Source organism: Dipodomys spectabilis, unplaced genomic scaffold, assembly GCF_019054845.1.
Source record: "Dipodomys spectabilis isolate Male_0828 unplaced genomic scaffold, ASM1905484v1 ptg000266l, whole genome shotgun sequence".
Lineage (NCBI taxonomy): Eukaryota > Metazoa > Chordata > Mammalia > Rodentia > Heteromyidae > Dipodomys > Dipodomys spectabilis.
Window position 1 is genome coordinate 1,377,814 of NW_024870943.1, and position 17,376 is coordinate 1,395,189.

Genomic DNA, 17,376 nt, shown 5'->3' on the forward strand with positions numbered 1-17,376 from the left:
GAACCTGACTCACCTTCCCTTAATGCTATTTCTCCAGGTTCACCCATTTCCCTGAACATGCCATCTTCCACTTCCCGATGGATGAATAGAATTGGATTTTTCCTAATACATGAGAGACAGTAGGAGAGTATTTCCAGTGGTTTGAAGGCTGGATGGAGAATGTTGTGTTCCCTTGGCACCATGCAGGCCTCAGTTTCCCAAGCCAGGGCCTCTGAATGAGACTCAAGGAACAGAGAGGATGGGAGATGCTCATGTGTGTATGGAGGTGATCCTCTTAGGCCAGACTGTGGTTGGGTTTGTGGGTAATTTGTCTCTTCTCTCCCATTGTCTATTCCTTTCCTGCATGGGGAACAGGATGAGAGCCACAGACTTGATTCTTAGGCACTTAATTGTGGCCAACTTCCTATGTCTTCTGTGTAGGAGTGTTCCCCAAACCATGGTGGCTTGGGGCTGGAGAATTTTCTTCAATGATGTGGAGTGCAAAATGGTCTTCTATCTTCACCGAGTGGGCAGGGGGGTGTCGATTGTTAGCACTTCCTCCCCGAGCATCTTCCTTACTCTCAGCATCAGCCAGGGGCATTCTAGGTGGGCAGGGCTGAAGGGGAGAGCCCACAAGCCCATTGTTTCCACTGTCTACCTCAGCTGGGGGGTTTTCCTCCTGGTGAGCATTGTTAATCTCAAGTTCATGACCAGACCCAAAGCATACCACAACATGACAAGCTTTAAGGCCTATGGATACTGTTCTTCCGTACGTCAAGACCCAGCTGCTGATGTGCTGTATTTTTTGGCCATGCTCTTGTTGCCTGATGTTCTATGTCTGGGGCTCATGCTCTGGGCCAGCACCTCCATGCTTTTTATCCTGTACAGACACAAGCGGAGAATGCGATACATCCAGAGGATCAGCGTCTCCACTAGAGCCTCTCTGGAGTCCAGAGCTACTATAATCATCCTCCTCCTGTTGAGTGCCTTTGTCTCCTTTTATACCGTGTCCTGCATCTGTCAGATTTGCTTGTCTGTGATTTACAACCCCAGCCTTGTGCTGCACCATATCTCGGTGTTTACTATGGGCTGTTTCCCATCCCTCTGCCCTTTCCTTCTCACGAGCGGACACTCCACTCCCTGCAGCCTCCTCTTCACCTGCACAAAGAAGAAGAAAATGGTCCTCCCCTGAGGACCACAAAGCTTGCATCTCTGCTGAACTTTGCTTGTCCATTCAACAATCTCCATACCTAGATAAAAGTCATCGGCTGAGAGATAGAAGTGTGTACACAGGTCCACATCTGTACATTTGTGTGCTATATATCTGTTTGTGTATTCATCTTTCTCTATTGTGCTGGCCCACAAAATTTTATGAAAGTGGAAATGTTAGATTTTTTAATAATGCTTATTAGGTCATGTCAACTTCTTCCAGAGAATCTGCCCCATTAATTGGTAGTTGTGTCAAATTCAAGATAAACTGGTTCAACTCACCTAACATGTGTTCCTAATTCCATTTTGAGTTTTTTTATTTTTTTTCATTCTTTCTTAATAGTTCCCTATGCAATGAAACAAATAATTCTTAAAGCCCTTTCTGTTCTGGAGAAGAAAGTAGTTGGAAAGAAAATAGCAGGTGGCAATTGTTTCTATCATATTTATAAGATGATTTCTATGTTGCTTTGTATGTCCCTCCCCCACAGTATAACCCATGCTTTCACTGTATTTGATGTTGATATATTTTGTGGAGGGGAAGGGAAAATACAAATCATTTAACTAGGGATACAGGTGGACCCATTGCAACAATGAGATGTACAGTCGTTATGTGGAAAAATGAACTTTACAACTTTGGTGTGGGGGGGAATCAGGTTGGGGGAAGGCGGGAGTATGGGAACGGATAGGAATGAGAAACAAAGAGGAGGCAACGATACTTGATAAGAAACGTACTCGTTATCTTTCCCATATAATTGTAACTCCTCTGTAGGGTATTCTCACAATAAAAAAAAAAAAGAAAAGAAAATAGCAGCTGGGTGTGGTGATTAATGCCTGTGATCTGAGTTCATGAGGAGGCCAGATTAAAGGATCATATTTCTTTTTTTTTAATTTAATTTTATTTGTGAACACACTGTACAGAGGAGTTACAGTTACATGGGCAGGATAATGCGTACATTTCTTACCAAGCATTGCAGCCTCCTCCTTTGTTTACCCTTCACCTCCCTTCCCAGCCTCCCCCCTCCCCCCCTAATCCCAATCCTTCTCTTTCCCCCCCCAACTCCCCCCCCCCCCGCACCAACGTTGTAAAGCTCATTTTGGACATGACAACTTGTACTTCTCATTGTTGCAACAGGTCCACCTGTATCCTTAAACAACTGGTTTTTCCCCATCTCCTCCACAAGTTATACTGACATCAAATATAGTGAAAGCAGGGGTTATACTGTGGGGGAGGGACATACAAAGCAACAAAGAGATAATCTTATAAATGTGTTAGAAACACATGCATGAAAGAAAAAAACATTAAAATACACATCTAAGGGTTCATTTTCCTGACATCACATTATCTGACCTTTTCCGCTTGACTCATACATATACTAGATATTACAAATAAGGGAAACCATGGGACCTACGTTTCTTTGGGCCTGGCTTACTTCACTTAATATAATTTTTTCCAAGTTTTTCCATTTCCTAACAAATGGGGCAATGTCATTCTTTCTGATGGAGGCATAGAATTCCATTGTGTATATATACCACATTTTCTTGATCCATTCATCTACTGAGGGGCATCTGGGTTGGTTCCATATCTTAGCTATGGTAAATAATGCTGCAATAAACATAGTTGTGCTGGTAGCTTTAGTGTGGTCTTGTTTGTAAACATTAGGGTAAATGCCCAAAAGTGGGATTGCTGGGTCATAGGGGAGCTCTATGTGAAGTCTTTTGAGGAACCTCCATACTGCTTTCCAAAGTGGTGGAACAAGTTTACATTCCCACCAACAATGAAGTAAGGTTCTAAAGGATCACATTTCAAAGCCAGTCTAGGCAGAAAACTCTCTGAGACTCTCACCTCCAATAAACCACCAAAAAAAACCCCAAAGAAACATGGAAGTGGTGCTGTGGCTGAAGTGGTAGAGCACTAGCCTTGAGTCAAATTTCCCAGGGACAGATTGTAGGCCCAGATTTCAAGCCCCAGGCCTGACACAAAGAAGGAAAGAGAGAATGAGGGACACAGACACACAGACAGAGACAGACAGAGAAGAGAGAGGGCAAGCCAGCAAAGAAGGAAGGAAGGAAAGAAGGAAGGAAAGAAGGAAGGAAGGAAGGAAGGAAGGAAGGAAGGAAGGAAGGAAGGAAGGAAGGAAGGAAGGAAGGAAGGAAGGAAGGAAGGATGGAAGGAAGGAAGTCCTGCTGCTGTAGCACTAACCACAAACATCAAGACTCCTTCCTGACAGTTACTCCGTTAGTCTTGTCCTTGCTTATTTCTTACACATAATTTATTTTCACAACTCTTTCTTTTCCTTGGCAGTCTATGTTACATATATCTAGACTCTGCTAATTCAACAAGCACATTAATTGTACTTCTAAAAAGCACCTTTGTTAATATAAAGTTGTTTTTAAAACACGAAGGCTCCTTGAGAATGTCCCTTGCTTGGCTATTGTGACATTTCCTGCAGTGCTCCTCATGTCCCTTGTTATGAGGTCACTTTACCACAGCCTCTGGGGTGCAGGTTAGGCCTGCTGTGCTGAATGACAGGAGGGGCCTCCTGTCCAGGGATCTCCACCTCCACCCTTTTCTTCTCAAGCATGAATTGAAAGGTGACAGCAAGCCAGAAGTAGCACTGATGCCACGGGGACAGTCATCAGCCCTGAGAACAAAAGCTCAGGGATAGGACACAGTCCCTGAGTTCAAATCCTGGGACCAGCACAGAAAAGGAAAGCAAGCAGATGGCAGGCCTGCCACCAGGAGTCAGCCAGAGACTATGCCCGGTGCTGAGTGGACTCTGGGCTCTGAGCCAGGCACCTCCTCCTGATCCTGTAGTTCCCACAGCCACCCCACCACAGAAAGGCTTGAACCACAGGCCCTGCCGTCCCTGCACTCCCTCTCCCCACACTCGCTTTAGCCAGATTCCATACCTGCCCCATGCCCTTAATCCAGGCCAAAGTCATTCCACCCAGCACAGGCAAGCTCTGGTCTCCTTGGGGAGCTGTGTGGTGTCATCATTAACCTCACACACACCTGTTCCTCTCCTGAACCTGGTGTTCACGTCCCCAGAGGTCTTCCCCGTCTGTGTCACCTTGGAGAGTGTGGATGTGGACTTAGCCTCCTGACCTAGGGGCAGCGTGTGTCCTCCACCAGCTCCCTGCCTTGTGAGGGGACACAGGCTTTCCCTGTCCCCACTCTACCCCCTGTCAGCACTCGCTCCCCAGGAGCACCCCACCCTCTACTGATCTTACCCTCTGTCTTGAGCAGGATCCAAATCCAAGACAACCCACGCCCTGTGCTTCCCCTACCCCACAGCTCTCAGCAATGCTCCTCCCACTTTTCCTTTTTTTTTGGTCGGCCCTGCGGCTTTAACTCTGGCCCTAGGCACTGTCCCTGAGCTCTTCAGCTCAAGGTTAGGCTCTGCATCCCATGCATCCCTGCAGTCCGCTGGAAGCACACCTGCCCATCGTCATGCTGACATGCAGCCCTGCCTGGACTTGTTACTTCTGGAGAGTTCCCACATTCAGGTTGCCTCTCTCCATCTCTTTCTCCATTCTTCCTGAGCACCCTCGGTTTTACGCCACTATCTTGTATGAATCCCTTTCCTGTTCCCTGTGTCCTTGCCACGCAGTGGCTGGCCACCCTACTCCTGCTCCCCTGCTGCACACCTGCCAGCCAGAGCTCACAGCCAGCTCCTGACTTGGCTTCATTCACAGCAGCACCTGGTGACTATGCTCAATATCCAGGAGGGATGAGACATGCTCACCTCTCCCTCCTGGAGATGAGTTGAAGCTCCTGACAAAGCCTTCCAGGAGAAATGGGTCAGCCTGTGAACCAGCTGGGAGGTCAGCTCTCCCTCACTCCCTGCACCCTTAGCTTGGGGGCTCTGGCCCCATCCCTTGTGCACCTCCTGCTGGTAGAGCAGGCCACACTGTTTGCCATCCTCACAAAACAACCACCCTGGCCAATCGCTGCCATTGTGATGAAAACAGTGGAATTCAGAAGGGCCAAGAAAGTCCTGGGGAGGTTTTGAGGGGAAGTGCTCATGTTAGTTCAGATATGGGAGTAACCATTGACTGACCCCTAGGACAGGCGCCATCTGACTTCTGTTCCTGGGTCACACCTGAGGCCTGGCATGATGGTGGCCACTATTGCACACTGCACACATCTTGCCTTGTCAGGTCCCTGTCAGACTGTATCTACCTTCCCATTGTTTCTACTTCATTAAAATCCCTAACTACTCACTTCTTACAGCTGATAGTGCTTGGCAGAGAAAGCTTTAAAGCAGATGGATCCTTGTTATAATGAATTTTTGGTGGGTGTGGGTGGGAAATCAGTAGTGGGGCTTGAACTCAGGGCCTGGGAGCTGTCCCTGGGCTCTTTTCCTCATGGCTAGCACTCTATCACTTGGAGCTTAGTGTCACTTCCAATGTTCTGGTAGGGAATTGAAGAATCTCCTATACTTTTCTGCCCAGGCTGGCTTTGAACTGTGATCCTCAGATCTCAGCCTCAGTAGCTAGGATGACAGGTGCGAGCCACAGGTGTCCAGGGACTTACTCTTCAAATTATCCAGGACTGGTTGAGCCACACTTGCAGTTTTGGGTGGAATGCAATGTGGGCATGGTGCATGATCTTTAAATGCATTGTTGAAATTTCTTGCAGGTATGTTATATTAAATATTTTACATCTGTGCTCTTCATGGAAATAGGTGTCTAATTCTGTCTCTAGTCTGTTCTCATTTTGATATGAGAGGGATTTTATTAGCATTCTTCCTTTCCTAGGTTTTGAACCTGTCTGAGAGGCATTGGTGGTAACTCTGAACACCTGGTGTAACCCATCAGCGACTCTATTTACTGCTTGATTAAAGATGAAGTTAGGTGACTAAAGTCATTTTGGATCAAACCTGATGGGTCAAACGTGCAAAGAGGTGAATCCATTTCTTGTATGTTTACTAATGTGTTGGATTAATTTTTCTAATATATTTCAGTGACAACTTGAATTTTAACTGTTATGATATTGTAGTTTTTTTAGTTGATGTCTTCACTGTTCTTGGTTGAAGGCTTGTCAGTCTTAGCTATCTTCCCAAAGAAAGTTCTTACCTTCACTTTTTTTTTTTTTTTTTTTTTGTCAGTCCTGAGGCTTGAATTTTGGTCCTGGGCACTGTCCCTCAGCTCTTCAGCTTAAGGTGTGCACTCTATCACTTGAGCCACAGTCGCCACTTCCAGTTTTCTGCTGGTTTATTGGAGATGAGTCTCATGGACTTTGCTGAATCAGCTGGCTTTGAACCATGATCCTCAGATCTCAGCCTTCTGAGTAGCTAGGAATACAGGCGTGAGCCACCAGAGCTCAGCTTCTTTCACTGATTTTTTTTCATTGTTCTTTTAATCTCCATTTCTTTCATTTTTACCCTGATTTGTGTGTGTGTGTATGTGTGTGTGTGTGTGTGTGTTTATGTATGTGCCTGTCCTTTGGCTTAAACTCAGGGCCTGGGCACTGTTGCTAATCTTCTTTCGCTCCAGGCTAGTGCGCTACCACTTGAGCCACAGCTCTGCTTTGTACATTCTGGGGATAGTTTATTGAAAATGAGCCTCATGGACATTTCTGATGCCTTTGAACCACAATCCTCAGATCTGAGCTTCTTAAGTAGCTCTGATTAGTGGTGAGCAGTCATCAGTTCCTGGCTGGCTCTATCCTGATTATTATGATTCTCTTTGTATCCACTGTTCTGGGTTTGTTTTTAGACTGTGCTTCATCATTGATTGCATTTGAGACACCTGACCTTTTTCCTGGCAGGCCTGCACAGCTGTAAATTCCCTCAGAGAAGCTTTTGCTGCATCCAAGAGGTTCTGGAAAGTTGTGGTATGGTTTTGATTCTTGAATTTGTAAACTTGTTCCTTCATTTGATCCTTAAGTCTTATGGCTGACTTTGGGCTCGAAAGCCTATCTCTTGATGAGAGGGTGTCTTAAGCCAACATTCTAACTTGGTCTGGACTTACGGGTCCATGGCATCCAGTAGTACTAGTTCATGAAACCGGGGCAGCAATAGGCATCTGTGTGCTGGCTCGCTGTTTGTCAGCAGAAGTTAACGGTCTTTATCTCATCAACCTAACTTGGGTTTGATGTCTCCCCTGCTCTCATGGGACAAGCAACTGGTGCTCCATTTCAGGTATGTTCCCATTTGCTTGGGACAATTTTCGACCCTGAATTTTCAGTTTTCAGTCTTGGCTAGTGAAGTGTCATCTCTATGCAGTGTTGGTTTATAACTGGGCCAGGCCAGCTCTCCCTTCTGGCTGACAGGCATAGGGTAGAGCCAGGACACTGCTTTACAGTTCAGCAGGTGTATACAGATCTGGAAAATATTGTCAGTTTTATGTTGTATATCAATTGGCTTTGAGACAATGCTTGTGCTCAACAATAAAATGGATGATTTCCCAGGGCAGTGGTGTGGCTCAGTGAACAGTAAGAGGACTTGAGCAGTAGGAGGATGTGAATAATAGGAGGATGTGAACAGTAGGGCCTCCACAGGCAGCCTGGGTCCTTGGCCAGCTCTGCCACAGTAGGCAGCATGCCTAGGGGTCAGGACACTCAGTGTGAGAGTCTCCCCACAGGAAAAGGCAGAGACCAAGGCCCCAGGACACCCCCCCCAACACCCACTAAGACCTGAGGGCCAACTGTTTCTACACCTTTATTTCTTTGTGAAAAGAGGGAAAAAAAGGAATAAAATATAAACAGTACAATTGACACAAATAAACCACCGGGGTGGGGGTGGGGGGAAGGAAGGGGAGGAAGGTGGGAGGCAAGTGGGGATGGGGTTCCCATCTCAGCAGCAAGAGGCAGTGACCCGGATGCTCGCGTCTCTCCCTGCAGGGCAGGAGTGGCGTCTTCCTCCTGGCTGCTGTCCATCCCACTGCGTCTCCCTCAGCCTTTGGGAGGGGGCCGGGCGACGTCTCCCCAGGCTGTTCAGGGAACGTGAGTGGGTCCAGGTCTGGGAACAGGCCATGCACAGGGAGGGCTGTCAGCGACTCACTGGCTCCATGAGGGAGGAGCTCAGGGAGGGCTGAGCTGAGGGTGGGCCGAAGGCCAGGCACTAGAGGCCCAAGCACTGGCTCTTCTTCCAGCATCAGGCAAGAGACAAAACTGAAGGAACAGGAATGGGCTGGCACAGAAGCCCAGCCTGGCCCTCTTGCGCCTCTGCCCAGGCCCCACCACACTCTCCCCATCCACCAGCATGTGTGGCCCCCTAGCCCCTGCCTGGGCACTGCCACCCTCTGTCCCTCCCGTCCTCTGCCTGGGCACCACCAACCCTCCCACCTGCCACCGCCCACCACCCCCAGCCCACACAAGTCAAGGCCTCCTGGGCATAGTACTTGACGTCCACATCCTGGTTGTGGGTCAGCTTCTCCAGGACCGGCTTGTCCTCGCTCTGCAGTGTGCTGGAAGCATAGGGGAAAGGGCTGAAGCATGAAGCAGATTGGTGCCCACAGCTGGGAACTCAGTTCAGACCTGGCCAATCCCTGCCGAATTACAACTTGCATCTCCAGATGGCTAGCGATGCTAAGCCACCCCTCACCTCCCTTCCCTTCACACCCGCCTCCCCATAAGGCTCGCCACTGCCACTGCCAACTCCTCAGTCTACAGTGAAGCTGACACTGGGAGGAAGCAGCAGGGAGCAGTGGCAGCTGAACACAGTGGTGCACATTTAGAATCCCAGCCACTGAGGAAGCCCTAGCAATAGCTGGGCGTGGTGGCACCCGTTATCCTAGCGGTGTGAGTAGCATGCACAGACCACGCAGCCTGGGCCACACATTAACTCTGTGAAGTATAACCAAGGCAAAAAGCGCTGGGGCATGGCTCAAGTGGGAGAATGCTTGCCTAGCGAGGTCAACCCTCAGTATCACCACAAAGGAAGAAACAGTGTAGCTGGAGAGGAGCATAAGAACAGCGAGTCCCAGCTCACCTGTTGTCGAGGATGGGCCCGATCTTCTGCAGGGACTAGGCCAAATTGAAGGGGACCTTGGCAATGGGGTCCCCTGCCATGCGCATGACAGTGGGCAGCATGTACTTGGTGGTGATGTCCTGCCCGCACACCTCCGACAGAACCTGGCCAAGCACGGGCACACAATCAGTACAGTCATTGACTGGCAACTGGGCCCGGGTGGCGAGGCTGAACAAAACCTCTCTGGCATCCAAAGGTTGCACACAACTGACACCACCTCCCCGCGACTATGATTTACAATGGGCTCAACTATGAACATGCAGCCAATGGTGTATCTCACACCAGCTCACCCACCCCCAGGCCAAGGGTGTCAAAGGCCAGGAGTCCGCCCAGCTCCAGATGTGTACCACTGGCCTTGGCCTCCGGCCTCTCCACTCCCAAGCCTGGTGTCACGGCACGGCTGTGCGTGCCCCTTCCCTGGCAAGCCGGCTCCTGGATACAGGTGGCACGTGGGCTGCACTCATGTTTATGTAGAAGATGGTGGTCATGCGGTGCAGATAGTTGGGGTCTCTAGACATATCCAGCACCTTGGGGATAATGGTGGCATGTGCTGACTCCTTCCTGAACCTCCCCACCAGCGTCTTGAGGTTGCTGGTGGCTGCCTCACGAATGGCATAGACTGCAAGGGGGACAGGAAGGCCATAGGGGAGTTTTAGAGTGGGTCATGGCTCAAAGCCAACCTTTCCCAGGGTTCAAACATCAGGGGGCAGGGCACAGACAGAACAGTGGCGTGGCCCCGCCCACTGGCTGCCAGCTCCTTCTGGCAGGACTCACCATGGTCCACCAGCATGCCATACATAACGAGTTGAGTTTCTCATCAAAGAATTCCACTCCCTGCCAGAGGAGAGAGGTGGTGAGGGCTCCAAGGATGAGGGAGGCCAGGCACCCTCCTCTCCCCTCCCCATCATACCTGGCATGCCCTGGATCACGCACCATCTGACCAGCCAGCAGGGGCATGTACTCGATGATGGCCAGCCACACCCGCCACTTTGCATCCTCGGCTAGCTCCACGATGGCGGGCAGCAATGACTAGGACAGCTGCCAGATGTCGATCACCTCATTCACGCAGTCCAGGTTGGAGATGATGTTCAGCCGCACCTCTGGGCACTGCAGAGGATGGGGCTTCAGTGATGCCTGGCCCAAGGCAGCCCGGAATGGGGGGAGGGGAGTGCCACCCCATAGCAACACCCTACAGACCTGCCATTTCCCCAGGGCCACTGCCCAGCACCAACCTGGCCCCAGGGACACAGCGACAAGGCCACATACAGAGCCACACTTGACATTAAGTGATGGAGGCTTGGGCATCACATGACACCTGCAGTCATTCTGAGAGAACTTGCAGGAATCATGAGGAAAAACAACACAGTGGGAGAAGAAAGGTGAGCCCCAGCTCTGCCCAGGACAGCTGTGTCAGGACGAAATTGAGGCTTGAGCCAGAAGGGAGGAGTCAGAGCTCTTGGACCACCAGTACTGAGAGTTGCCCCTTTCATTCCTGTCACCTCAACTCCCTCCACTGACATGAGCCCCCACCAGAGCACAGCCCTGCCTCCAGGGCAAGCCTCATCCATGCCATGCCCCCACTATCCAGCAGGGCTGGGGCAAACACAGCAGGTGCTCCATGACAGAAAGAGTTTGAACTGCTTCTGCCTCCCAGATCGTGAGCTCTGATCAATCACGTGCATGCTTACCCTTCACACATTGACTCACTTAGCTCAGAAGCCCCCCCACCTCCCCGCTGGACTCCATGATAGCCATCAATCACCTTGGCAGGGCGATAGGGGAGGGGAGATTCACCTAGTCCTTCAGCTGGCCCAGGAAGAGGAGCAGGAGGTGCTCGAGGGTGTTGTCTTTGCCCAGGATGGGAGAGAGGCCCATGATGACGGAGGCCAGGGCTGACTTCACATATTGGTTGGCATCTGACACCAGTTCCTGGGAGGGAGGCCCAGGGGGACCTGCCTCAGCCTCCTCTGCACATGACTGGCAGGGGACTTGGGAGTGGGCTGCAGGGTCCATGCCTCCATCTCCTTGGCGGCAGCCTGTGACCCAGGTACCTGGGGCTTTTCCACAGCCTGTTCTGTGCCCTCTTTCCTGCCCAGCTGACTCCCTCCACCAAACCAGTTACCTTAATGCAGGGAAAGATCTGGGTCATGATCACGATCTCTCAACAATCTGCGGAGAGGTTCTCGCAGAACTCTGGGGGCCAGGGTGGGGGATGAGATGGAGCCCGCTGCACCTCCACCCTGAGCTGGCCTCCTCAAGCATGGGTCACGGGCACCCACCTTTCACCTTGTGCGAGGCTGGGGCCCTCACCTCACCCTCAAAGTCCTTCATCAGGTTCTGGAAGGCGGGCACCAGGTCTGTCTTGGTGATCTCAGGCCCCACTGCTTTCTAGAGCTGGAAACCCAGAACCAGGAAGAGGCGGGGTGTGTGGAACGAAAGGTGGTCTGGCAGCCTCTCTCAGTTATTGAGGTCAAAATCCAGGTAGAAGCGGTGCAAGTGTGGAGACTAGGCAGGCTGCTCTTCCCAGAGCCAGCCCTCGTCTCCAGCAGCATGCGCCAAAACCACAGACCTTAGTTCACATTATCCCAAGTGGGGCTTTCTGTGACCTGATCCACAAACATGCCAGTGATGCAGAGTCTCCTGCTTTTACATTTGTACAAAAATATAGTGTGCTGAGTCACGAAATGGGCAGGGGAGCTAAGGAGAGACTCCTCAGAAGAAGGAAGAATGACAAAGAAACACAAGGAAATGCTCAACATCCCTGGACATGAAGGAAGTACAAATCACAACAACTCTGAGATTCCATCTTAATCCGGTTAGATTGGCCAGCATTGTGAACTGGAATAATTGCTGGCAGGGATGTGGAGAAAAGGAGCCCTACTGTGCAGCTGGTAGGAATGTGAACTAGTGCAGCCACTCAGCACAGCAGTCTGTAGATTCCTCCAAATACTACACACAGACCTTCCCTACCACCCACACTGAGGCATCTACGCTGAACATCATGACAAGGATACCTGCACACCCATGTTCACTGCCACACTACTCACAATAGCCAAGATATGGAAATAGCCCAGATGCCCCACAGTAGATGAGTGGACCCACAAAAAGTGGACAATGGTTCTTTACACAGCCATTAGAAAGAATAAAATAATGGCATTTGCAGGGAAATGGATGGAACTAAAACAAATTATGTGAAGTGAGGTAAGTCAAGACTGGAGATTAATGGTGCACGTTCTCTGATATAAGGAAGTTAGATCTAAAATGCACTGGGATATGACAAATGCCACAGGATTCCAGAGTCTCACACACCGTGAGACCAAAGGAGAATAGGCTTAGGAGAGAATCACAAAGGCCCAATGCCTAAGCATCTCTTCATATTTATATAAAATATTACACATATGGAAACAAATCCCAAGATGTGGAAACAAAGTACATATATATTTTTTGGTTTTAGCTTTTGATACTTCTCTGTCCTTTATCTGATAAAGAGTCTGTTCTCATGTTATCTCAGGGAGGGTTCAGGGAGGGAAAAAGGATAGAAAAAAAAAGTGCATCCATGGAGCTCACAGGACACTGATGAAAGTGAAATGCACAACTCGTGGGTAGAGATGGGAGGGAGGGGCTGGGAGGGAATGAGAGAACAGCAGACACTCTGTACAAAAGGAAATGTCCTCATTTGCTGACTCATGAATGCCATTGTAATCCCTCTGTACATCCCCTCTATAATAACAGTACACATGTATAAAATGGGCTATGCACAGCAGCTCACACCTACAATGTAGCTAGCTATACAGGAGGCAGAGTTAGGAGAATTGGAGTCCGAGGTTAGCCTAGGCAGAGGTGGAGATCCTAGCTGAAAAATAAATCCAAAGGGTGGGGTGTGCCTCAACAAGAGGGGCACATGCCCAGCGAGCACAAGGCCCAAGTTCACAGCCCCAGTTTCCAGTATGAACACACGTCTGGACGAATGTGTGCTTAGTGACTCTGCCTTTTCTTGGTTGCCAGAGATGCCTTACACTTGCTCCTGACCACTGCTTGCTCCTGACCACCACCAGAGCCGATGGGTTCACACTAAGGGCACACACAAAGGTAGCCCTCCAAGGGCTTCATGATCTTTTACCAGTGTAACTGGTATGGAGTGCGGGTGGGCAGCCCTGTTTCTACCTCAGCTCCTTGTCTGTCTGCAGCTTCTACTCCTGGGCAGGACAAGAGTCTCGCTTGGAGCCCAGGACAGAGAGCATCACTTTTCCACCTTTCCAGGTCCTTCGCGTGTACAAAGCAGGGCAAGTACAGCTTCCCAGTGTGAATGTGCATACCTGACCGTGCCAAGATCCAGCCCTGGCTTCTCTGCCCACGAATGTTAGGCTGCCCGCTCCCATGCAGGACAGACACGCGTCCCTCTTTCCTTCACCCTTGGCCCTGCCTGTCCACTACAAGCCTTACTCACCTCAGCAAACTTGTCAGCCACCATATCGTGCCAGGACTTTTCCTTGGCCGCCTGGTGCAGTGTGGTCATCACCAGGGCCTCCAGGGCCTCCTGGGGCAGGAGCTGGGCAATGTTCACACAGGCCTCCACCGCCAGCAGCCGCACGGTGTCCTGGGGAGCAGAAGGGGTACTGAGTGCCCATGGGGCATAAGGGCAGAGGGCCCAGTGGTGGGAGGGGGGAGGGGTAAGTGGGGGAGGAGAATGTGCAGAGCAGGGACCTACCTGCTCATCAGAGGCTAGGTTGGAGAACATGGGGATGATCTCACTCTTGACATTGTCCAGCTCCAGGACCTTGGCCAACTCACCCAGCTTGGAAGCTGCGGCCCGCTGCATCATGGGGGTGTCATCTGAGCAGAGGTTCTGGAAGTACCTGGGGATCCAGAGTGGCACTAGGCAGGAGGAACTCAAGGAACCCAGAGCGATCAGAGGGCGTGGACCATTGGGCTCCATGGTTGCTGCCCAGGGCATTGGTGGCTTCATGCAGGATAGGAGGAAGAGGGGGGGTGCCTTCGGCTTGGGCAGCTCAACGGAGCAGCAGGTAGGTTTAGTGCACATTCAGGCACCCATGGAGGGGAGGGTACTGATACTGAGGCCCAGCAGGTGAGCTGATCCGAAGATACAGCCAGGGGCAGTTGGGCAGGCGGTGGCAAGGGAGCCCGGGACTCACTGGTGGAGCTCTGCCTTCACAGCACCAGACACTCATGGGTAGCAGATGGAGAAGAGGCAGCAGGCTGAGGTGTGGGAGGCGAACCAGTCACCCCCCTCTAGCCATTTCACCAGGGGCACGAAGTGGGCTACGAGGTCAGAGGGCTAGTGCTTGTGGGAGATGGCCCACAAGGACTCCACTACCTTTTCCCGCACCACCGTCTCCTCCAAGGTGGACAGAGACTCTAGTGGGGGCTGCAGGGGTGGGGGAGGGGTGGGTGGCACTGATGCTCTGCTCAGCCCTCCAGCCCTGAGGCCATCCCCCTGGACAGCAGCCCCCCCCCTCTACTATCCCAGCTCCATGGCTCCTGTCTCTGCCCCGGGGATGGGAGCAAAGACCACGCATGCCACTCACCAGCAGGCAGTGAACATACTCTGGACCCCCCACCAGGCCAGGGAAGGGTCGCAGCTGCTCAGCCAGGGCCAGAAAGACCTCATCCTCAGTGTAGATGGTATCTGTAGGGGCAGGGCTTTCCCATCACAGCACACTCAGGGGCCCCGGCACCCTGGTATCCTGGCCCCAAGATTGCAAGCTTGCTGTCAGAACCCAGAGTTTTCCCATATGGCCAGCACAGAGAACAAGATACGAGCTTGGGTTGGGTGGGGGAGCACTGCATGACAGGGCCACTCTACAACCCATAGGGTAGGGAGACAGAGTCCCATCCTGTGCAACACTGTGGCAAGCAGATTTCCTGTTCAGGTACAGCTTACACTCTCAGCACTGTTCTCCAGCAAAAATCCTTTTCTATCTGTTCAGACTCGGTTCAGCTACTGCCTCCTGGAGCCTTTGCAGGCTGTCCCTCCCCCAGACTGCCCCAACCACTGTCCTCTGTGCCTGGCTTCTACCTGAAGACAGTGCCAAGCCCAGCCACAGTCTCAGGCCTCAGGGCTGGGCAGGGCAGGCCAGGGCAAAGGTGATCTCTGGGATTCTTCCATTCAGACCTAGGACTTACCAATGGAAGTGCAGCACCCAGTGCTCAGAGCACCACCTCCAGAACCGCGACACTACACTGCTATACTTTAAGATGCCAGCCTGGCATTTTGCTCTACCCCACGATCATGCTGCAGTAATTGCTAACAAAACCAATCCGGTATGTTCTGCTGGCATGAGGATGAGGCTTCTGCTTTTCTGTCTGGACAGCACCACCTTTTCCCAAAGGACACGGCACCTGCCACATGCAACTGGAGATGCTCCCAGGCAGTAAGTCCAAAGAAGGGACCTAAAGTCAATTGGGGCTCTGAGCCCATTGTGTCTGGATACCCGGCAGCTCTTGGTTTGAAGCTCCCACATACCTCCCATCCCAAGCCCCAGTTCTTTCCTTCCAGGCAGGCAGAACATTGATGAGACTGTCCTCCCAGCCGACACTTAGGTGTTAAACAGACTGAACGCTCTCCATATCTCTAATACGAGTAACACGACTGTGTCCTCCTGGCAGAGCCCAAGGCAGGTCTCAGGCTGGGAGTCTACTCTGGTCTGCGGCTGCCTTCCAGCAGACTTTCGAGAGGATATTCTGCCTCCACCTTTCTCTTCCTCAGCTTTCCGCTCAACACAGTCCTGCAGTACATAAAGCTTGTCTATCTGCCCCTCAGCCTCTGTACCCCATCATCCAGGGCCCCCACCATGGGCTTCTCTTATTAAGCAGAAGCCATCTCCAGGCACCCCCACAGCACAGGGCCCCAAGAGTCCCCACCTGTAAGGAAGGAGAGGAGTATACTTTGGGTCCTTTCTGCTCCAAGGGCCAAGGCGATGGTGGACAGCTTCTTGATGCTGTTGAGGTGAAGCTGAGGAGAGAATAAGGAGGGAGAATGTCAGTAATCCCAGACTCAAAGGAGCTCCACAGTGCTGGAGCAGACGTTCAGCACACCCACCATGCCCTCCTCTGACCTGGAGCGCAAAGTTCAATAGAAACAGCGCACTTTCCGAGTTCATGTATGACCACACACGCTGCCCACCACTGGCTACTACACCTCATACTCCACTTAGTAGCAGCCACTGCATAGCATGCATGCATGCATGCTCTGGGCCAGGCCCTAGACAAGGCACATACACCTGTGACCTCACTGAACCCTCAAAGCCATCGTATAATGTGTGAAGTGGCTCACAGCGTTAATCCTGTGAGGCTCAGCACAAGGCAGAAACTGGCCAGCTCACAGAGCTAAGAGGATGGCTGGCGGAGCAGGCATTTAAACACAAGACTTGTGGCTAATGGTGATGATAAGAGAACAAACAATAGGATACTATTACTACAAAAACAAAAGTCAGTTATGCTGATGCACACCTGTAATCCCAGTACTCAGCAGACTGATGTGGAAGAATCATGACTTCAATCCAGCTTGGCGTACATAGTAAGATCTTTTCTCAAAATAGCAATGACCACATAGGGGCATCCACAGCTGTGCTGTGCATAACACCATGGGTGAATGGGAACCCGAGACTGTAAAGGTGGGTCTGGGTGCACAGTTTCTGGCTCATTAACCCTCTGGAATGCAGGCCATAGAACCTGAGGTTTGTTTCAGAAGAGGGCCATGTGGACCCAGAGTTTCCATCTCAGAGCCATTGCAGCAGAATCCTGACCAGTGTCTGACGGTAAATCCCAAGACTAATTACCGGACGGGTCCAGCCCCACGTGCCAACAGGAGGGCCAAAGAGTGCAGACGGAGGCACTGCTAGGCCCCGAGCCTGGCCCTGTCAGCACCCTGTCACACCCTTTCTGCTTGATCACACTTTGACACAGTCTTCCCCATCCAATGAAGTCTGTATATATATATATATAGGACAAAACCAGAGGGTTTGGAGAGCTTCCAGAAACCTGAAGATGTGAGGGTTCATGGAGCGTAGGGGGTGTAGACAAAGCACTCGGCTCCTGGGGCCTTGCCATACGCTTCTTTTCAGTGGCATCCTTATGGTAAACCCGTGAGGATTTGTCCCCGGTCCTGATTCCTTTGAGCTGATCAGCCCCACGTGGGGACAGAGTAAGAAACACAGGCAAGCAACCTGGGACTTCACATCCACAGCAGGGG

At 51.2% G+C, this 17,376-nt stretch overlaps 1 pseudogene; it reads right to left on the bottom strand.

Moving 5' to 3' along the window:
- Positions 1-753: 753 nt before the first annotated feature.
- Positions 754-16,285, bottom strand: LOC122125533 (annotated as a pseudogene).
- Between the last annotated feature and the right edge of the window lie 1,091 nt (positions 16,286-17,376).